General features: G+C 45.5%; 1 protein-coding gene across 5 annotated transcripts in view; it reads left to right on the plus strand.

Annotated features, from left to right (window-relative positions):
• Enpp6 (ectonucleotide pyrophosphatase/phosphodiesterase 6) overlaps nucleotides 1-22,746 on the plus strand; it is a 157,566-nt gene that overhangs the window by 67,777 nt on the left and 67,043 nt on the right. The gene's annotated exons all lie outside the window — the stretch shown is intronic.

Below are 22,746 nucleotides of genomic sequence, written 5' to 3' on the forward strand. Positions count from 1 at the left end.
CTGAAAGCCACCGCAGGCGCAGCTGTGTGAGCCTCTTCGCCACCTTCTCCACAGCGCTAGCCCACACTCAGCCCAGGAAGCGTTGTGGGTTCTCAAAGCAGGAATGGATGTAATTAAGTGTTTTTGCAAACCCTTTCCAAATGTCATAAAGGGCAAGTAGGCATGGATGCCTCACAGTTTACCTTTATAGAAAATTCCAGATTGCTGCGTAGCCCAGCACTCAGGAGCTTTAAAACACTCTTTCATGTAACTCAAGAGATGTTTTTCCCCTTTGGGAGTTCAAGCTGGTTATAACCTGGAGCCTAGGAAAATCGTGAGCACTAGTGAGCAGTGCCCTGAGGTGCATGGCGTGACGTAGAGAGAGAATGTTCTGCGTTAGCTCAGCTCTTCCTGGTGGTTCTTGGTCAGCAGGAGAGTATGAAATTTTAATAATACATAATAAAAACCCAATACCTCTGCCCAGACAAGACTGCCTCATGTTTTCCTTTACTTTCTATTGTTTCAGCTGACTGAAATCCAGTCACCTTCTTCCCTTCCTTCTACTCCCTGTCTCCATTCACACGGCAGTCTTGGGCTTTAAACTGGTTGCCTCTTTGTCCCTTGAAAGAAGCTCTTGCGAAGAGAGCCATGATGGACTAGAAGCAGGAGACACAGGTTCTAGTCTGGGCTACGGAAATACACAAATTTTGTTTGCTCAAAACAAACAAAATAAAAACGCCGGGTGTGGTGGCTCATGCCTTTAATCCCAGCACTTGGGAGGCAGAGGCAGACAAATTTCTGAGTTTGAGGCCAGCCTGGTCTACAAAGTGAGTTCCAGGACAGCCAGGGCTATACAGAGAAACCCTGTCTCAACTTACATACATACATACATACATACATACATACATACATACATACATACACATACAAAAGTCACTTCAGATGCCCATTTATTTCCTAAACCAATAAGGGGCTTGAAGTCCAAGGCATACATGCAAATGCTACTGCCCAGGTCATTTTTAATCTTGATCGTTTGTGGTCTGTTTCCTTTTAGATACTTCTGACCTTTGCTCATGCCAATAAATAGCTTCCCGTTTGGGCCTGTGACTACACCCCTCTTCACATCCATCACTCCACTGAACACCAACCTCAGCACATAAATCTACATGGCTGCACATTTACCTCTCAAGACATAAATTTAGTCTGAATGCACCCTCTTCTACCAGCTTGGCTTGAGGTAGAATTTGTGGGGTTAGAAACGTAGGCCGGAAATCTCTATTTAAAACCATATCCTTCATTATCAATTTCCCTGAGGAGCAAAGTTGAATTCTGTTTTAGGAAATATGGAATGAGCCCTGTTACGGCCAACCCCAGTTCACTATAGAAAAACCCGTCACTTAGAGCCAAACCGAAGCAAGAGCCGGCGCGGAAAGGACCCCTTGATGTACACACGAGGAACTATTTATTATACCACCTCCAGTCTGCTTTCCCAGGCACAGTCTCAGCGGTAAAGCTGGTAACCCAAGACCAAGAGGCCACTGTGGTGGAAGACAGATGGACAGTTCAGGAAGCTGAGTGGCAATACATTTGCTGACACACCCGCTTAGCTGCCGTTTGGCTCCCTAGAGTCTTCCTGTTTCTATCACATTTGAAGTAGCCAGGCCCACGAGGCCAGGGTCTGACCTCTGCAAGGAAAGCAGAGGCCTTCATCACACAAGGACTTGCGTAAAGGGCTGGAGAGATGGCTCAGCGGTCAAGAACACTGACTGCCCTTCTAGAGGTCCTGAGTTCAATTCCCAGCAACCACATGGTGGCTCACAACTATCTGTAATGGGGTCCAATGCCCTTCTGGTGTGTCTGAAGATAGCAACAGTGTACGGTCCTCAGCTCTGAAAAGAAAAAAAAAAGTTGTATTTTCACAGGCCTGCGAGATTACCATTTGACGTCACAGTTGTGCACTCAGAATCTTCATTTAAAATATGCTTCTACCTACATAATTATGGATGACGTTTTCTGACTCTTTTCTTATCAGAACTGCTTTGAAATCTTCAAACTAAATTGTTCTGAAATTTTCGGCCATCTGGAACAGTTGGAATCAGTTTTCTTTCTGTATTTTTGGTTTGTTTTTATTTGGGATCTTAGATATATTTATTTAGTATTATTACTTTCTCTCTCCCTCTGTGTGTGTGTGTGTGTGTGTGTGTGTGTGTGTGTGAGAGAGAGAGAGAGAGAGAGAGAGAGAGAGAGAGAGAGAGAGAGAGAGAGAGAGAGAGAGAATAGTGAAGTAATTACCTCCCTAGCATAAAACACAAACCTAGGTCAATATTTGATCTGACTAAGTAGAGTTGGGTTGATATTTTAAGAAAATGTTTGCTTTCTAAGTCTTGAAATTTACCCCACGGAAGCCAACCTCAGACCATATTTTCTTAAGGAAACACTATTAGGAAAGGCTTAAGACCCTGATTCCAGAATTGAAACATAAACACACGAATAAAAACAAAAGACCACTGGGATTTGTTCCCCCGGTTCTAAGTAACACACGCTCCTATGAGGATACTTTGTGAGTGTGGGCTTCTTTAAAGATGGAATAAACTATACCAAGATATCCCTGCTCCTAGGATGACTGATTCCAGCATCTAATAATCAAATTTTACTGAAGAGTGCAATGCTCTGTTGGAACAGGGGCTTGGTCTTCAACTTTGTATTCCTGCTGCTATACAAGTTCTAATCAACTCTTCATTCATTCATTCATTCATTCACTCATTCATTCATTCTTCATTATATGAGTCCTTGCTATGCCGACATAATGGGTGGTCATTCATTTATGCAAAATTTATCTATTATCTTATATAGAACTAGAAATATACTCTTCTAGGCTCTGTTTATACATATGAACTAAGCAGGGCTAAGTGTCTAGCACCAGAAAACTTATAGTCTTATAAAATGCTAAACACAAACATTGTAATATCGCTGGGTAATCTATTTGGTGGGGACAGTTAGAATGGGGGTGGGGAGCAGTAGCAGGAATGACCAGAGAGAGCGTTCTCCACAGCGCCTTAGTGAGATTTTTGAGCAGAGGGATTTAGGGAAGAAAGAGAGCTGATCAGGCAGCTATCCGGAACCATGAGTGAAAAATGCATCTGGTATACCTGCCCTACAGGAGAATGTCATGGCTTAGTAACTGAATGCTACAGGGTGTCCTTGTTTGCTTTTGTGATTGTGTGGTTGACAGAGAGTTTTGGCCTAAAGACTTCCCAACACATCTACTGTATAGGGGACTGTCACAGGTCCTTCAGTTCTAGTGTGAGTTTGCTAAAGTCTTGGCAACAAGTTAGTACAAGCTGTGTCTGTGAGCATGCACACACGTGTGTTAAGCAACAACAGTAACAGCAACACCCCAGGAATTTCTTCTCTCACATGTCAGGAAGCCAAGAAGACCACCATCAAGGCTTGACTTGGAGGGAGACTGTTCTGTGCCTCTCCCAGTTGGGGCGTGGTCAAGATTGCATAGCATTGTTTGGCTTGTAGACTTGTTGCTCCACTGCCTGCCCCCATCGACACCTGGCCTTCTCCCTTTTGAGAACTATTAGGGCACACTGGATAATCGAGGAGTCTATTGTGATCCCGTCTTTTTAAAAATTAGTTTTCAGTCAGGCATGGTGTTACTTTCTTTTAATCCCAGCTTAGGACTTAAGGCAGATGCAGAGGCATCTCTGTAAGTTTGAGATAGACTGGTCTACATAATGAGGTTCATATCAGCCATCCAGTCTCAAAAAAAAAATAAAATCAGTTTTTAAAAAGTTATGTACAAAGTTGAGTTTTGTTTTCACATTTTCATTCACTCTTTATCCTCATTTTCCAAGTCTCTCTCCAAACCTTCTGGCCCCGCCTCTTACTGGTCTCTTCCCTCTTCTCCCCAATGTCTACCCTTTTGTATCACAACCCAGTGTCTTACTACTTTCCTTTTATTCTTTTTTCTCCTGTCTCTTCTTAAGATATTTCTTTTTATCTGATAGTTTCTTCTAGTGTATGTATACTATACTAATATAGGATATATACTAATATACTAATGTTCTAATAATATATAAATACACTATCATATATAATAATCTAATAATATTTCAATATTATTCTAATACTACTAATAATATACTAGTTTATATAGTATATTAATATACTATACTGATTGTCTTAGGGTTTTACTGCTGTGAACAGACATCATGACCAAGGCAAGTCTTAAAAAGGACAACATTTAATTGGAGCTGGCTTTCAGGTTCAGAGGTTCAGTCCATTATCATCAAGGCAGAAACATGGCAGCATCCAGGCAGGCATGGTGCAGGAGGAGCTTAGAGTTCTACATCTTTATCTGAGGGCTGCTAGCAGAATACTGACTTCCAGACAACTAGGAGGAGGGTCTTAATCTCATGCCCACTGTGACACACGTACTCCAACAGGGCCACACCTTCTAATAGTGCCACGCCCTGGGCCTGGCATATACCATCACAGTAATATAATATACTAAGTACCTATATTAACATATATATATATTAAAATTCAGGATCCTCATCTGAGGGCATGTATGCAGTACCCCCACCCTACCTGCTGAGTCCATTTTGGAGCTGTCTGAGTGTACCATCTACTTGAGCACGGATAGCCTCTCATAAACCAAATCCCTGAACCAAACTGACTGCCCCTCCTTTTCTTGGGTGTCACAGTTTTCTTTCCATGTTTGAGGGTGAGAACACAGACTACCTTTGGTGTGTGTGTGTGTGTGTGTGTGTGTGTGTGTGTGTGTGTGTGAGAGAGAGAGAGAGAGAGTCCTATCTCTCAATAGCCTCAACCGAGAACTCGTCTCGAGCTTCCTAGTCTTTGGTAGATTTTCTGGACCACATGTTAACAGCTCATAAGCTCTCGGTCTAATGAGGATTTTGCTCCTGCTCAGTTGTGATAAAAAAATGCTCTCCTCTAGAACAGTAGACATAAATGAAACTGCATGAAACAAAGAAAGGCGACCTGGAAAGTATATCCAAAGGTTTGGGAGAAAGTGCTGAGCCCAGTGGATCCAAGAGGCTTCAATGTCAACCCATGTGTTGCCCAACGATGTTTTTGGATGGATCATTTATATTTCTGAACTCAGAGAAGCAATAGTTTCAGCTTCAAAGTCATCATGGAGTGGAGTTAGCCAAGTTAGCAGAGTTTAGCACAGGTATTAATTACCCGCCCTTCCTATTAAGATGAAGAAACCAGGAGTCCTGCAAGGTTATTGGTAAAACTGGAGTGCACTATGGGTCTCCTTCAGTGCACAGCTTCAGGCTTGTGCAGTTACACACTTCGTGACATGGTTCAAAGACCACAGCGAACACTGTTCTCCCCTCTGCAGGTCTCCCAACTGTATGAATGCATAGAGTGGTAAAATCAAGTGCATACATAGACTTCATCTTAAAATTCACATCTGAGGGCTAAGAGGTGGAGGTCGGAACTAGGCAGGTGAGATGCTTACACGGCGCGATTGAAGTTTTGAGTTGCGTCTCCAGCTCTGAAAATAAAAACAAAAAACAAACAAACAACAACAAAAAACAGTATGAAATACTGTAAAACACCAGGGGACTTAAAATTAAGTGTAAATTATTTCTGGTCCTGGCTTTACCACTTAATAGTGGGGAAATGGAGCTTATTTCACCCAAGTCTTATTGTCTGGCATGTAAAATATTCACTCCAAAAGGCTGCCATCAGGTAATAAGGTCATTCTGGAAATCTCTCAGCACAGAGCCTGGCTCGGAGTGAAGGTTGCCACTATTACCGTTATTATTAGGTGTGTCCCTAGCACATAGTATCTTGAATATTTTGTTAGCTTGGAACAGGGTTGACTCATTAGTGTATCATATGGTTTTTGTTTGTTTGTTTGGTTGGTTGGTTGATATTTATTTATTGATTGATTGATTTATTGATTGATTGATTGATTGAGATGATCCATGGATTAGTTGATAACCTATATTATTTCCATAGCAGAGTTTAGGACATCTTCTGGAAGCTTTTGAGCTGGGTAGAGCTGTCCCTTTAGACTGTTCACTTTATTTGTTTATCCACATTCGCTTTTCACTAGAGTATGGTTCCCACACACCTGTCTTCTCCAGAGTTATGAGAACTCAGTGGATGGCAGCATAGGCCCTCCTCATACCTTCTCCTTGTTGTCTGGGCATTTCCCACATGATCCCTAGATTTTCCATTCTTGTGCTGTCTGGGCATTTTCTACAAATCTCTAGATGGCATTTTCCAGTATTGCACTGTCTGGGCATTTCTCACAGGATCCCTAGGTGGCATTTTCCAGTCTTGACTGTCAGACCCTCTAAGCTGGGCCTTGTCACCCCCCCCCCTTTTTATGCTTTTCACAGTACCTGACACCATGCTTTGAAAATAGTCAACACTACAGGAATGAGCAGGTGACTAAAGCAGACTGTCCCTAACGACCTTCTTAACATTCACTCTGCCTTTTGAGAATTCACCCCAGGCTTGCCTACTGCCTTATCAGGCAAACTCCAGGAACACGTTCAGATCTTCCGATTTCACTGTCTGGATCCTTTGGGAGAATAGTAAAACCCTGCAGTAAAATGCCGAGTGCCAGCTGCATACAGACAAAAGATCTGTGTCATTAAGGTGAGGCTCTGGTGCCCTTATGAGCATCAAATCCAACCGTCCACCCTTAGCACGCCTGCCTGCCTTAGAGAGGGATTGGAAACCTGCCTTGTCAACAGTATACCCATGGTGACTGGCACACACAAATTAAATCAGACTGTGTCTAACAGTGTTGAATATCTGTGTTTATAAGTCTCATCTTTGATTTTTCTTCTCTTTTCGTGGACATCCAGAAGAAAAATCATGAGACCCTAGAGTTCAATGAATATTTTTAAGGTCCTTGATAAACACTGCCCAGCCACTCCTTGGGGAGGGGGACAAACATGTATACACACTTCCTCAAGCAAACTAATTTCACTGCCTTCTTGAATCCTGGGATGTTCAACCTAAAGCTTGAAAGACCACAGAATTAAAGCAAGATTACATTACTTTTTATTTAACCATTTCGATTCCATCAAGACCCCATAGCCATTCATTTGTAGAAGCCTTTAGTGGGCATCTTAGTGAGGGTTTTACACCACCATGACCAAGGCAACTCTTATAAAGGACAACATTTAATTGGGGCTGGCTTACAGGTTCAGAGGTTCAGTCCATCATCATCAAGGTGGGAACATGGCAGTCCAGGCAGGCGTGGTGCAGGAGATGCTGAGAGTTCTACATCTTCATCTGAAGGCTACTAGAAGACTGGCTTCCAGGCAGCTAGCGCTAGGATATTAAAGCCCACACCTACAGTGACACACCTACTCCAACAGGACCGCACCTCCTAATAGTGGCACTCCCTGACCCAAGTATATACAAACCATCACAGTGGGTGTTATGACAGAGGGTGGACACTCTTAAGGGCCTCAAACTCAAGTCAAGCAGATGGGGTGGACAGAACTCACGTAGTTCTGTGGGTGGAGCCAGACACTTCTCATTTCCTTGAATGCTTACCCCTGGTCCCAGTGACACGGCCTGATCCAGTCTCCCAGCTTCTGTCCTAGCCTTTCTCAATTCACTCCATACAGTTTCGAGGAAATCTCTCAGGCTACTGGATGGGAAGGCAGCTGTTTCTGCTTTTACGGATGTGAGGAATGCAACCATCCTGGGGTCTCTGTGGAGTGGGGGAGGCAGATAACTCAGCACAATCAGAAACTAAACTTCAATCTCAAGACAGAAAGGGTGAGGACAGAGTCGAGGGTTGAATTTCTCTCATGTCTAAGAGATTAGGAACAAGTTTTCCCTGGCCAAACATCCACCAACCCACAAAGTCTCAGGCAGTGTCTTCCTCGAAGGAGAATCATTGGATGTCTCCCTTTATATGTAGAATAAAGCTATGCATCCACATAGTGGCTCGTCACTCTGTCAGCCTCTCTCATAGTGTCTCCCTTGTTTCCTACCCTGCCAGACTCTCCTTGTCTTTCAATGTGCTGAGCTCTCTTTCCTCCAAGGAAGACGTTTTTCCCTACTTGATTTCAGTGTGGCAGCCTCAGGAGCATCGCAAGATGGCCACTGGGGTGTGATCCCTGTCTTCTAAGATACCTCCTCAGACATGTGAAGCTGCACCCTAGTGTGGGTTCTTAACGTCTCAGCTCTACTTGCTGAGTTTGTCTTCCCGGGTAATTTACATCTTTTTGACTGTTATCTCAATCCACTGGTCTCTCTTGCTTACTGCTTCATTGCAGAACCTCAAAATGTACCTAGTACATGGGTAGGTTAGAAGAAAATCACTGGGGTGTAATGTCGATGGCTCAATCTGCAAAGCACTTGTCGCGTAAGCACAAGAAACTGAATTTAAGACTTTTAAAAAGAGTCAGAAAACCTTACCTAGATGGGTCAGATGTCACTCAGGGATGGTGGTCTGTCTTGCTGACTATAACTATGTTTGAATCCCCCAACCCTAACCCTTTAGTATGAAGACAGGCACAGACCATGTTTATGATAACGCCAGAATTTTCTTTAAGAAAATATTTCAGCATGGGAAGAAAGACATGTGGAGTCGGGACACAATGGTGTGTCCTGTAGCTATCACTGTGTAAGAGGAATCTGGGAGCTGAGGATGTGAATCACACTCTACCCTGCCCAGGACTCACCTTGCTACATGCCATGTCTCCTGTTCTCTCCTGTTAGCTTCCTTGATGTAGCCTGAACAGCCCTTCCAGGGAGCGCCTTCCAGGAAGTGTGTCTATACTAGGACCGTTTCTTCCCAGCTTGGCTACCAAAAGGAGACTCAGCATGAGTAACTCACAGACAAGGCTTTACCCCAGCCAGCCTGGATCCCAGAGCATCTGTCACTGTGGTCATGGGTGGGACACTGTCCTTGGACCAGTTAAGACTAGGTGCAAATACTTTGCCCCTCATCTCAGCCCAAGGTGGCCCTACAAGGCACTGAGTGTACCCCGGGTGAGATGTGAGAGGAATATCCCAGGGAGTAGTCGGAAGTACTTCAAGAGGGAGAAACTGTGTTGGAGACCAGTGCTCACCACAGTGACCATACAGGGTTGGGGTAAAGAGAAGTTGGTGACCTAACCAAGAACAGGAATGAAAGCAAGGAAGGAAAGGAGCGATGGAGTGAAAAATGATAAAATATAAATATGAATTTAAAGTCCTGGAAAAGAGAGCAAAGTCCAGTAAGGACCAGCGTGCTTGGTGGTGGTCTGTGAGAATGAAGACTCAGAAAAAATGACCAGTAAAATCTTCATCCTGTCCTACGTGGCTTCCAGAGCCATCGGTGTCAGAATTCCTGAAATGTTTAGTATAGTCCAAAGCAGATCTAAGAATGCCATGGAGCTTGGAGAGTGTTCAAGACACACAACGAAAAGGCTAGCGTGTTGCTTGGCACACCAGTACGCCTACATCTGGCTATCATTGAGGGTAGCAGAGATTATCTTTACCACCACTAGAGGGCAGTGTCAGGCCAGGCATTTCTCAGGTCCTAGGCAGGCGTTTTCTCAGCTGTGTTGGATGTTCTTTGGTCAATTACTTGGTCAATTATTGAGTCTAGCCGGCACTCCTTGCGATCCTTTTAGCTTCACCTGACTGTCCAGAGTAAAGTGTGGGTAGTAATGTCTCTTTGATTTGTCTTTAAGGAGATGGGAAAGTAAATAACACATAAAAAATACACAGCCCATCACCAACCCTTCCCAGACACCGTTTAAAGGGGCCGCACTGCTCAATAAGGCTGTCCTTTCACGGAGATGTAGCTATCCACATGCATTTACCAGTGGCCTGTGTTACCCCGGGCACTGACCAATCACCATTTAAGCTTGGCGGAAGGCTTGATGGTGTCCAACTTTCAAATAAGGAATCAGGGCAGAGGGTGTATGTCAGTGGCAGAGTCATTGCTTGAGCAAGGTCCTGGGTTCCTCAGAACTTAAAAAACGGGAGGCGGGGGTAACGGAAACGAAAAGCAGAGAAGAGAAACAAAACCCAAAAAGCATCGCAGAAGGGAAAACTGAAGCTTGGTGAAGCTTGGTGGGTCAAGTTCACAGATTGGAAAACTAAAGCCCGGTGAAGCTCAGTGGGTCAAGTGAGGTCCAGGGCTGGTGGGGAGTAGGGCTGGAATGTCAGCTTTCGCCTGTCGTCATCCAAAAGGATTGTAAGGCCACAACTCACTCACAGGTCCCGAACTCCTGTTCTCACATTTCCTGGTGCTGCCTGCTTGGCTAACTTAAAACATCAATAAAACACACCAACACACACAGAGACACACCCACATGCACGCACACACACATACACACACACACACACACACACACACACACAAGTGGAATGGAGCCCTTGAACTGAAATTATCAGTGCAACAAAGAGATTCTTCTCACAGCTAGCAGAGTGCTGAGTTGCTCATTGAGTGTAGTCTTTCTTCCCTGAGGCAAATTATCTTTCAGCACAGCACCCAAGAAGCACAATACACCCAAATTGTTAAGCAGGACCTGTGTCTATTCCAGGTTCACCTGTTTATAGTCTGATCACTGACTGGGACATTTAAGCTGTGGCTATAATAGCGACATTAGCTACAGGAGAGCTGTTCACCCCTGACTACAGAAAGAGACTGGTCTGACTTAATGGGAGTGTCTGGACTGAGGCTGTGAGCTTAGGTAGGCCAGCAAAATCTAGCATCAACAAACTAAATGACTCACACTGGCAAAAACTGAGCTTCCAATGGGCCAATGAAATGGCTGAGAGTATCTGCCGCTAAGCCTAGTCACTTGAGTTCAATCCCTGGGCCTAACATGGTGGAAGGAAAGAACTGACTCTAGCAAGTTGTCCTCTGACTGCCACATGTGCCTCATGTATACACACACACACACACACACACACACACACACACACACTCACACACATATATATACACACACACATACACAGGCATACACACATACACTCTCACATACATATCTACACACACACACACATATACTGTCACACACATACACTTACACACATGCACACACACACACACACACCCAATAAAGATGATCAAGGAACTTTCTTTAAAAGTATGTAGGATATAACAAATCTGGATGATAACTAAAGCTCTGCATGCTTTTATTTAACAATATATCAGAAGCCCAGGATCTGGAGACTTGCTCTAAAGCTGCAGTCCCCTGATCCAACCACGCAGGGAAAATGAGGAAATCAGCCCAAATCCAGGCAGCACTGTTTCCCTCAGCATGCTAAAAATGCTCAGCATTCACGAGGCCCTGGTCAGTGTCCTCCCCAAATCACCAGAAACAGCTAACCAAGACTGATCTTTGTTTCCGCACACCCTGCCTGGGCATTAAAAGCAAGTTAACACAAGAAACAGTTATCCTTCTCGCAGGGGCGTGATAGAGTGCTCCAACAGCTATAGAGACACTACCGTCTTCACCTCGGAGAGGTGACATCAGTAGGTAGAGACTTTGGGGATGATCAGGCGAGGAAGGCAAAGCTCTCATAGTGTTCTCATGAAAGAAAGAAAGGACCAAGAGAGATCCCCACTCCGGTCCCCAGTGCCACCTCCCCTGCACGCTCTTTCCTCTGTGAGATTGGTGTAGGAACATTGTGAGTGCCCACCTTCTCTGCACCCTGAATCTGTTGCCTCCGCTCCTGAATTTCTTAGCCACCGTAACTGTGAGAGATACATTTCTGCTGTTTTTCTTTGTTTATTTTTATTCGCTTTACATCCTGATCTCAGCCCCCTTCCTCCCCTCCTCCCAGTTCCACCCTTAAAATTCCCTCCCCACACTGCCCCTTCTCCTTCTCCTCAGAGACGGGAAGCCCACCTTAGGTACCACCCCATCCTGGGGGCATGAAATCCCAGCAGGTCTAGGCACATTCTCTCCCACTGAGACCCAACTAGGCAGGCCAAGTAGAGGGGGAAGGGGATCCAATGGCAGGGAACAGATACTGAGACAGCCCCTGCTCTACTTGCTAGGGGACCCACATGGAGAGCAAGCTATACATTTGCCACACATGTGTGGAGAGTCTAGGTCTAGCTCCTGTATGCTAACTGGTTGGTGGCCCAGGCTCTGTGACCCTTCATGGTTTGGTCCCAGGTTAGTTAGTTCTGTGGGTCTTCCTGTGGTGTCCTTGACCCCTTGGGCTCACTCTTCTACAAGACTCCTGGGGCTCTGCCTGCTGTTTGGTTGTGGGTCTCTTCATCTGCCTCCATCCAGTGCTGGATGAAGCCTCTTGGGAGACACAGTTATGCTCGGTTCCTGTTTGCAAGGATAGCAGAGTATCATTAATCATGTTAGGGGTTAGTTCTCACCCATGGGATGGGTCTCAAGCTGGGGCAGCCATTGGATGGCTGTTCCCACAGTCTGCTTCATCTTTATCTCTGCACATTTTGTAGATGAGACAAGTTTTAATAAAGAATAAACAACACATTTCTTCACCTTGCTTCTCTCTATAAAAGGAGGAGAAGGGCACACTGATCGTCTAGTTTACAGTACTTGATTGGAGTTATTGCTAGGATGGACGGACTCCTGGGAGCTGGCTCTGATGGATCGCTTGCACTTTCTAGCACTGGGAGTTACCTGGGTGATGATCTGGAGTCTGATCACTGGTTCTTCTCGCGATCACCTGTGGACCGATTACAAGTTTGACTGCAGAATGTGGCTTGGATCCAAGACCTATCTGTACCTGGCTCTTCATTTATTAACCCCCCTATGCTTACTACTGGCTACTGCTCCAGGCCACACAGCTGGAGAACTGCCCTGGGCACGAAGACTCCTGTCCTCAGGAAGAAAGAGAACAGGAGAGAGGGCTCCCACCTCCTGCAGTCCTGGCAGTATTGGAGGGGCAGGAGCCTTGTGTCTTTGAGTTTCGAGTCACCAGCTCTGTAAGTCTGAGGAACCTGATGTCCCTAGGGGGAGGAAAGAGCAGTTGGGCCAGTAAGAGAGTACGCTCATAGCCTTGCCACAGGGGAAGCTGAGAGGTGAGCCTCCATGGGACAGGTGTTGGCCGAGTTCCATCTACTGAGGAGGTGTCAAAATAAACTAGTTTCCCCTCCCAACCCCTTACTGTTACTTAAGAAGGAACCAAAAAGTCCAAAGAAACCTTTTCTTTTTTCACTCATGGTAATGAACTCAGTCGCTTTCTGAGTTTCACAGAGATCACAGTGGCTTTTATTGTCTGAAAACTGTTTTCAGCTCTTCCTTCCTTCCTTCCTCCTTTCCTCCCTCCCTCCCTCCCTCCCTCCCTCCCTCCCTCCCTTCTTTCCTTCCTTCCTTCCTTCCTTCCTTCCTTCCTCCCTCCTTTCCTTCCTTCCTTCCTTCCTTCCTTCCTTCCTCCTTTCCTTCCTTCCTCCTTTCCTTCCTTCCTTCCTTCCTCCCTCCCTTCTTTCCTTCCTTCCTTCCTTTTCCCCCACTTTGCTATGCTGAAGACTGAACCTGGGACTTTATCAGAACCTCATCTCTGCCCTCAACTTCTTTGAGCTTTAGTAAAACCAAACTTTCCAAACGAAAAGGTATCCAAAACAGAAATCCCACACTCTCTGTTTTCTTCTTATGCAGGAAAAATGATTTTTTAAAAAAATCATACTTTTAATTCATTATTAGGGAATTACTCAAAGCTACTGGAACCTACAGAGTGCTAAGGGAGTGCTTTCCACCCTCCCTTGTCTGGTGACCTCAAAACTACGAGTGTGAACGTCTCCAGTGAAAAATCTCTCCCCCTTTTAACATTTTGGGTTATTTTTATTGCAGGTTTTATGCTTCACACTATAATCAAAGCCTGCTATCTCTTGCTATCTTGGCCTTGCACTATTTGTGACTCCCCCTAATCACGACGCTGTCTGGCACACACATCAGTAGTCACTTTGAAAGAAGTGCAAATTGTGAGATGCTTCTTTCAATTTAATCTTGCATGTTTTATTTAAAGCCATTTCTTCACCGTACGAAAATCTATCTTCGAACATGTTAGGAAAATAGCATATATCTCCCAACAGATAACTCATGGGTGATATACACAGCAAATTTCAATGTGGAAGTTAAGTGCTTGGAGCAATGAGTAGATAATTCTTTTATATGTCTTGGCTGAGGGGACATTGTTTGAAAGATCATAACCTAAACAGTCTAACTTGATCCTTAGATTCCCAAATGTTCAAGGATATGTGCTAAGAGGAGTCTAGCGTGTGGAAATCTGAGTTGCATAACATATCCTTAAGCTGCCTGCCTTGGAATCGGACGTATAAAGATATTTCTTGGCGCTATGTCAGTTTAAAGGAATGTGTATATATGACCAGTGTCTAAAACGCATTAACCGGAGACCCCAGATTTCAGAACTTTGGGAGCCTCTCCTTCCACAGCTGGACTCTTTCCAGCAGGAGAGGAAATCTGAGATCATAGACTCCTTTGTGTGCCGTTATCCCAGGATGCTGTGGGGGATAGTTGGCTGTAAGAGATTGCTGTCTGCCCGGTACTCTGGAGTGCTGTGTGCCACCTTGTGGACATCTTAGTGTCTGAGACAATTGCTGTGGAAGTGGCCAAAGCTTGGAGGCCTGGGCTGGGGATGGGTTTTGGTGCTGGCAACCATGTGACTCAGTTTACCCCAGCACCCTGCCCTCTCACTAGCTCTGTTGCCCCAACCCTACCACTCAGCCACTTTAAGCCTTAATATTCCCACCTGCCAGCATCTCTGAATCTGAGAGGTATGCTGACCAAACAACCACAAGACAAAAACACCTAGAGTGAGACACCTTCCACTACCTTCTCAGTGTCACTGGTGCTGGGGTTAGAGTGGTGTGCAACTTAAAGCTTAAGGGTTTCTTATTTCTGGACTACCCCACGTAATACTTTTATGCTACAGTTGATCCTGAGAAGATGGAAAGAGAGGAAGACAAAATCCCGTACAAAGAAGGACCAGCTCTATTGAGCACGAGCTCCTACACCATGAATCAAGGGTCAAGAGATCCTAGAGGAGAAGGAACACCCGAGGCCCCCTCCACTTTTGTGCCCTGGGGTACCCTAAAACCTACATGTCTGTGTTCAGGGGGTCCACAGCCCATGGGGCCTCCTATATTTGGTTAAGGATGCCTATTAAGGCAATAATGCAAATTTCTTTTTAAAGTCTTGGATTCTGCTAGTCTATTTGTGTAGTACCTCATCCTCTGCAGCTTGTCTATAGACTAAGGAATAGGAGTTTAATAGACAGAGGAGGGCACTTGATGACCACACCCTTCCTCTTGCTCATTAGCCTTCTGGGATGGAAGTGGTGGTTGGTAGTAATGGGCCCCTGTGCTGCTCTACCACGAAACAGTCCTCCCCACTAAACAAATCCTCCCTACTAAACAGTCCCCCCACTAAACAGTCCTCCCCACTAAACAGTCCTCCCCACTAAACAGTCCTCCTCACTAAACAGCCCCAAAGCAACCTGCACCACCTGTTTATTGCCAGGATTGTGAAGGACTCACATTTCACCTGTGCCAGACCAGCACAGCTCCGAGAGCACGGCTCTTTTCAGAGCAAGTGAGCCACGTTTTTACTTTCATCCCCCAGTCTGATAAAAAGCAAGCATCTATTTTTTGTCCCCCTAAGACATAGCCAGCTCCCTATCTGCCCACCCCTCTCTACATGCTCCCATCTTTGGGTGGAGTGCCGGAGGAAGCTCCCCTTACCTCCAGTTCCAGCTCCTCTAGGTGGCCCTCCTGGACCCCTCCAACCAGGTTAGAGTGGGCATGTGCCTTGTGTGCACTCCCTTAGTCTTCTTCTCATGCCCTGCTCTGCTTTTACTACAAACAGGAAAGGTAAACAGATGCTTTTCATAGCAACAAGGGACCGGTCAGAGAAAACACCGGGCATGCGGTTATGCCTGACGCTTTGATGAAGCAATACACAATTCTAAGTGTATCTATCGCATAAAGTATTTGGGTAGACAAAGTTTCATACTATAACCCACTGATCTGAACACACACAGGCTCACCCACCCCTTGCTCTCAAGTGCTAGGGGGAATATTCTCATTAGAACTTTCTTGGTTTATCTCTATTTTCTCCCCTTTGCGTTTCCTTTTTCTTCTTTTTTCCCATTCATTTATTCATTCATTCATTCACATTACATCCCGCTCTCGGCCCTCCTTTCCTCCCAATCCCACCCTCACACTGCCCACTCCCCACTACCCCCTCAGCTTCTCCTCAGAGAAGGGGAAGCCCTCCATGGATACCAACCCACCCTGGCCTATCAAGTTGCAGCAGGGCGAGGTGCATCTTCTCTCATTGAGGCGAGGCAAGGCAGCCCAGCTAGGGGACAGGGACCCATCAGAGACAGCCCCTGCTCCAAGTGCTACAGAACCCACATGAAGTCCAAGCTGAACATTTGCTACGTCAGCATAGGGGACTTAGGCTTGACTGCTCCTTGGTTGGGGATTCAGTCTCATGGACCCAGGTGAGTGGACTCTGTAGATCTTTTGGTGGTGTCCTTGACCCCTCTGGTTCTCTCAATTCTTCCCCCAACTCTTCCACAGACTCCCCAAGCTCCGCTTAATCTTCAGCTCTGGGTCCTTGCATCTGTCTCCATCAGCTGCTGGATGAAGCCTCTCGGGAGACAGTTATGTTAGCCTCCTGTCTGCAAGCATAGCAGAGTATCATCAATAATGTCAGGGGTTGGCTCTCTCTCATGGGATGGGTCTCAGTTTGGGCCAGTCATTGGTTGGCCATTCCTTATGTTCATAGCAACTTTATTTGTAATACCCAGAAACTTGAAACAACCTGAATGTCCCTCAACTGAAGAACAGATAGAGAAAATGTGGTACATTTACATAGCGGGATACTATCCAACTATTAAAAACAAGGGCATCATGAAATTTATAGGCAAATGGATAGAACCAGAAAATATCATCCTGAGTGATGTAACACAGGCCCAGAAAGACATGCACGGTATGTACTACTCACTTATAAGTGGATACCAGCCATGAAGTACAGGATAACCATACTTCAGTCCACCAACCCAAAGAAGCTATGTAACAAGGAAGGTCCAAAAAAGGATGCTTGAATCTCACTCAGAAGGGAAAATAAAATAGATATCAGAGGTGAATGGACAGAGGGAACTGAGTGGCAGAAGGGATGGGGAGGGAAACAGGGGCGGGGATCAGGTAGGAGGAAGAGAGGGAGAGGGCTGGAAGAAAGAATGGTGGCTTCTCTGAGACCAGCCAGAGACCTGGAATGGGGAAGGCTCCTCGGAGTCTATGGGGTCATCCCAGCTGAGACTCCTAGCTGTGGGGAATATGGATCCTGAAGTGGTCACTTCCTGGAGCCAGGCTGGAATTCCAGTGGAGAGAGGGGAACACCCACCCACACATAAAACCTTTGTCTCAAAATTTGCCCTGCCTACAAGATGTGCAGGGATAGAGATGGAGCAGAGTTTGGGGAGATCGTCCTTTCTCTCCTTTTAAAAATAAGCCCCAGTACCCTTTACTGCTGTGGCCTTCTGAAGTGGGGGGCTCTCAACAGGAAATACTGCTCTCTTAAGTTCTTCTGTTTTCTCAGAGTTCTATGATAAGCACATTTAGGAGCCAATCAGAAGCTCTGGAAGGCAGACTTGCTACTGAGAGTCAAAGTTTAGAGAGAGATTTGGAGGTGGATGCTATGTGGAGAATGGAGAAGAGAGGAATGAGCTGAAGGGCACTCTAGATCGAGGGGCCGGGAGAGAAGCCTGCAGCAGCTAACAGAAGGCTGGCCTGCTACTCAGCTGCAGGTGCTTTGCACCGCAGTATCTTTGGTTCCTTAGTCCCCTGACTAGGGAACTTTACTCCCTGACGCTCAGCCTATAAATAGCTGGGTTCATCACCACCAGTGATGTCATTACCACCAGTGACCAACTATGCCCATCTGCTGGTTAGTTGCTGTCTATCTTCTATTTTACTTGTGCATAGACAACAAAGCCTGAAGTTGTGCCACCTCCATGTCTCCCAGGTACAAAGTCATTTAACTTCTGATGCATTATTATGTTGGACATGCAGAGGCCAGCCTCAGCCCCAGCATCTGAAAGAATACATACACACATTTCTGAAAAATTCTACTTTTACTATAAAGACATCCCTTAAACTGACTAAGATGGTATGCCAATTTTTAGAGCCTATTATTCTAGATACAGTTTAGTGCTATGGTAGGAATCTGTTAGATTTGCTTACCGGGGATCTGGGATACATAGTGTGGAAGATGCAAAAGGAACCATTCAAGAGACATAATGGAGGGCAGCAGCATTGCTGGGTATGCAGAATGGCAGAGACGTTTAATCTGCTGGGGGAAAAATAGCTTTGCAGGATTTGGATCAAATGCAAATGTATTTTAAGAAGAAATAATTGACCACATGTAGGTCAACATCACATCATGGAAGAAGCTGGGATTGGGGCCTGGAAGCAGCAAGAGAGATGGCTCTGTGGTTAAGAACACTCTTCCAAGGGTCCTAAGTTCAATTCCCAGCAACCACTTGGTGGCTCACAACCATCTGTAATGGGATCCAACACCCTCATCTGGTGTGTCTGAAGAGAGCAACAGTGTACTCACATACGTAAAATAAATAAGTCTTGATGAAGAAGAAGAAAAAGGAAGAAACTCTAGGCATGAAAGCAGAGGAAACTAGTGAAGGTGAACTACGTGCTATAAATGAGTGACAGGTCCATTTTACATTGCTATAACAAAACACCCAAGGCTGTAATAGATAAAATCTGAAGGTTGGGTTTTATTTTTGTTTTTGTTAAGTGGGGGGGGGGGGGGGAGAAGTTGCCTCAGAAAAAGAAAAAAAATCCATGAGCATCCTTACAACAATCTCTTTGCGTAAGAGCTATCCCAGTTTTAAGTGACCTGACTCCCACTCTCAGAAGACATCTTTAATTTCTCTTTGAGGATTGAGCACCGTGACCTAATTGACTTCCAATGGCTCAGGTCCCTTAAAGGTTCTCCCACTTAGGGGCTCTGCACTGGGCATCTGGCTTCTAGTGTGAGCCTTCAGAAGACCAACCAACCGTATCCCGAACACAGCAAAGAGGATTGAAGTGTTTCTGAGGGAACGACACCAGCAGACACCCTAACATTTAGGGAATGTGTGTGGGGAGGTTCTGATTGCTGAACGTACAAAGGATAAAATGCGAGCTGAACTAAGCTTGGAAAGGGGATGGCAGGTCACCCAGGCTGACAGCAACAAAAGGTCTCCTGGCATTGTTTGGGCTCTGAAAAGCAGGGGATGTTCAAACCACAGTTGAGCCTTTTGCTGAGAAATAAACCTATTTGACTCTAAGTGTTTGCCATGCTTCAAGTTACAATTAGAGATCCATGACCACTTTTCTGTTTTCAATTTTCCTGAATGGTTACAACTGGCAGTAGGGGAATGTTAAATAAATAAATGAGAGACTTTTGAATGGTTATGAGACAGTGGTACTTTCCCCATAGGTGAGTAAGCTAGCTTCGTGCGGCTTCAGCTTTCAGAGTAGTTTGATGGCCACGTGCTACAATGCAGAGGGAGGACTGTGTATCTATAGATTCCATACTATCTACTACTCTACCCATTACTTAGATAAGGACTTAAGTGTGCAGAGGCCCTAAGGGACTTCCCTAAGATCACGCAAGACAGTAACAGGAAGAACTTGTTCTCACACTTGCATGTTGTGACTCCAACACCTGCCCCTTTAACCACAATGGGGAGGAGGAGGAAGAAGTGGGGAAGAGCAGAGGAGGAGGAGGAAGGGGAGGGGCAAGGGAAGAGGAAGGAGGAGGAAGAGGAAGAGGAAGAGGAAGAGGAAGAGGAAGAGGAAGAGGGAGAAATACAAAATGAACCAACATTTAATATTTGGAAATGATGAGAAACAATAAGACTTACTGAAAACTAATAAGCCTGACAAATGTCTGTTGTTGAAGAAAACTCAGTTCTGACACTTGTCGATGATGGGCAGGTGGCCTTATGCAAGGGAGAGCCATCAGTTGGTCACAGGGGGCCTCTGCAAGGGAGCATCTAGCAGGGGGGAGACAATGGGCTGGAGTACCAGCAGGGCTCCGTGGATAGCATAAACCAGAGGCGGGCAAACAAGCTCCGCAGATGTGTAAAAATAGATGCGGGTCAGGCAGGAATACGGAGACGAGCACTCGTAGGCTGTGAGGCTGATACATCGAGTTTTGTTTTGTTCTGTTCTGTTTTCTCAGCTACCATTTTCACTCTAGCAATTAAAAAAAATGTAAGTATGAGCTGCAAGAGAAAGGCTAGGTAAAGAGGATCTGCTGGGGTGAGTCAGGGCTCAGGCTGGAGTCAGGGCTCAGGCTGCTCCAAGCTCACAATGATAACCTTGCTGAGCTCGTGGGAGCAAAGGCAGCTGAGCTGGGGAGAAAGCTGGAGCAGCTGGCCAAGGAGCAGACAGACTCCTGTGCTTCCAGAAAGGTGTGTGTGTGTGTGTGTGTGTGTGTGTGTGTGTGTGTGTGTGTGTGTGTGTGTGTGTTTCTAGAACAAGGCTAACCCTGGGGACTGGCCCAGCACCTGTTGTCAGCCTTTGAAGAATATGGGCAGTCCACCCAAAGACCCATCCCCTGACGATGAGTCTGAGGTGACCCTTGGTGTTGGGTCCCACAGAAAATCTCTCCAGGCCTTACCTTTCCTCTTTCTCCTCACCTCTTCTTCCTTCGCTAACTTCCCTCCTCTCAGTCCAGACGCAGCAGCTCTCCAGAGTACAGGAAGCCTCTCATAACTTTCCAGCTAGATGGAAGAGAGCAAAGAAAGATGGAAGGGCATGGCCTCTTGGGATTCAGAGCACAGAGGATGGAGGTTGAAGGAAGAGAAGTGTCTTAATCAGGGTTCCTGTTGTTGTAATGAAGCGCCATGAGTAAGAAAGCAAGTTGGGGAGGAAAGGGTTTATTCAGCTTACACTTCCACACACTGCCAGGTCATCACCAAAGCAAGTCAGGACAGGAACTCAAGCAGGGCAGGAACCCAGAGGCAGGAGCTGATGTAGAGGCCATGGGGATGTTGCTTATTGGCTTGCTTTCATGGCTTGCTCAGCCTGCTTTTTTGTTTTGTTTTGTTTTGTTTTGTTTGTTGTTATTTGTTTGTTTTTCAAGACAGGGTTTCTCTGTGTAGCCCTGGCTGTCCTGGAACTCATTCGGTAGACCAGGCTGGCCTCGAAATCAGAAATTCACCTGCCTCTGCCTCCCAAGTGCTGGGATTAAAGGTGTTTGTCACCACTATCCGGCTAGCCTGCTTTCTTATAGATCCCAGGACCACCAGGCCAGGGCTGCACCACCCACAATGGGAATGAGTATTCCCCATCAATCAATCACTAACTGTGAAAATGCCTTACAGCTGGATCTTCTGGGGGCATTTCCTCAACTGAAGCTTTTTCTTCTCTGATGACTCTAGCTTGTGTCAAGTTGACAAAAACCAGACAGTGCAAGGGTATTGCCCTATGACACTGGGGTTTGGTGGTAGTCTTAGTACTTTAGGAATTACTTTTGATTGTTTTTGTGTGTTTCATGGCATCTTCTATAAACTATCTTTGCTGTGGTTATTATCACAGTTGCCCCATGGAAGCAGGAGCAAGCTGCCATAAGATGACAAAAGTGTCCGAAGCCATTGTTCTGAAGGAAGAAACCATAGGGGCTTTGGCTGAGGGGGCGGTGCTTCAGCTTTGCTGAACTAAAAGGGGTAATGGATTTGAATAAAGAAGAATGATGTCTCTGCTCGATGAACTAGTTAGCACATACTCTCAGTTCTCCCTAGCAACGGAGGCACTGGTGATGGTCATGATTCTGAAGAGATGCTGCAGGCTGCTCTCCTTCTAGCTTCTGTTCCCTGGAAGCTGATATCTACGCAAAGGTCCTCTGCTGGGTAAAAAAATCCACTTGAGGGCGGAGGCTGTAGTTCACATTTGACATGTATGTGTGCATGTATTTAATAAGTGTGCATTGCAATTTCTTAACCATGGTGATTCTATCATATCTGTTCTGTTTCACTTTTAAATGTTATTCGTTGACAAGCAAAAACTTTAGTGGGGATAAAACTACTCACACTGCAGCTCTGAATAAAAACTCTTTCCTTTAGTTCTTTGGGCTTTAAATTTAAAACACAGTGTGTGGAATGTCTGGCTTTCTATGATGGAAGCTCAGGCTTCCCCCTTCTGTAAATTCTGGCGTTCAGTTTTTTGTTTTTGTTTTTTTTCAAAATTGTCCTTGGTAGTTCCTCTTTGTTTTTGTTTAAGAATAGAGTTTTGGGCGTGGGAAGACTGGAAGAAACCACAGCCGCAAACAAACAGAGAAAAGCAGAGAACACTACTCCGGTCCTGCTTGCTTATGGAGCCTGCTTAAGTGTGTTTCGTCTCCGTGCCAAATGACACTTGCTCAAATTGCAGCATTTTTTTTTCCTGATGCCCTTGTCAATGTTTGTGTTATTATTTTACTCTAAAGATGAAACAGATTGCTCTAAAATAAATCACTAATCGAATGTTCCTAAGAGTCCCAGCGCTTGAGCCTTTCTTTCACTTCTGGCTTCTCTGCTGGGCCAGCGCTCTGTCCGCAGAACCAGCCCACTTTGGTACCCAGCTCCATGTGGAGTGATGTTCTCTTGCTTTGTTTTTTCAACTGGAGTCTGTTTTTGCACTATTGGGTTCCAAATGTTATAAGGTGAACAATGAAGTAATAACTTGTCTTTTCTAAGAAAGGAGAGAACCATGTAGCAGCTGGGTCCCCTGCCTTGTGGGAG

Source organism: Mus musculus, chromosome 8, assembly GCF_000001635.26.
Source record: "Mus musculus strain C57BL/6J chromosome 8, GRCm38.p6 C57BL/6J".
In the NCBI taxonomy this organism is placed as follows: Eukaryota; Metazoa; Chordata; class Mammalia; order Rodentia; family Muridae; genus Mus; species Mus musculus.